The following is a 683-nucleotide window of genomic DNA, read 5'->3' on the forward strand; positions in this document are numbered from 1 at the left end:
CTGTGTGCTTGTGAAGGAGAATGCCAGTAGACAGACGCAGTAGACACAGACTGAGATATCGGCCTAGCTTAGAATGTGCAAATGCAAAGTCGCATTGCTTGTAAAAGTGTTGACTTCTTGATCCAGAGCCAGTACACTTGAGCTCAGAAACTCATATTGTACTGGACTGATGTATGCGTGTACCATGTGTCCTGGTAGAATGGTAGTAGACAGTAAACCGTAGCCACTTCAAAGTGAAGTGTGCAATAATTTGACGACATTTTCTGAGTTTGTCATGATCACGATTATCAGTTCCCTTTTCAAAACAGAGTAAAGTATGTAATCTATAATGCAATTTTTGTTGATTCCAAACCCATTGAATGTGATGAATATCATTTGACTCTTGTTCCCCAGGCAATAATGGGTACTTTTCAGCAAAAAGTTTCAGGAGAGCAGCAATTTACAAATCAAATAATGGCTTTTTTTCCCGAAAATACTGGCTCATAATATTTGAATACGCCTTTTCATGGTCAATTTACTGAATATTACACTTTCCTTATATCTACCACCAATACAATAAGAAAATAAGAACATACAGCCAATTTCACTAAAGTAGAATGGCAGCCATTTTGAAAAATGGTCGCCGAAGCTGACCAAGGCACATTCTCAGGTAGCTCCATATCTAGAATTGTTCGGAATACATT

At 38.1% G+C, this 683-nt stretch overlaps 1 pseudogene across 1 annotated transcript in view; it reads left to right on the forward strand.

The window, feature by feature from the left end:
* Nucleotides 1–482, forward strand: part of LOC147026213 (uncharacterized) — a 4,239-nt pseudogene extending 3,757 nt beyond the window's left edge. The window contains exon 2 of the transcript XR_015058161.1: nucleotides 1–482. This exon is cut by the window's left edge and continues 1,895 nt beyond it. The product of XR_015058161.1 is annotated as an uncharacterized LOC147026213 (transcript).
* The last annotated feature ends 201 nt before the right edge of the window (nucleotides 483–683 follow it).

Source organism: Eptatretus burgeri, chromosome 5 (genome assembly GCF_056783735.1).
Source record: "Eptatretus burgeri isolate ZD-2024b chromosome 5, Ebu_testis_v1, whole genome shotgun sequence".
NCBI lineage: Eukaryota > Metazoa > Chordata > Myxini > Myxiniformes > Myxinidae > Eptatretus > Eptatretus burgeri.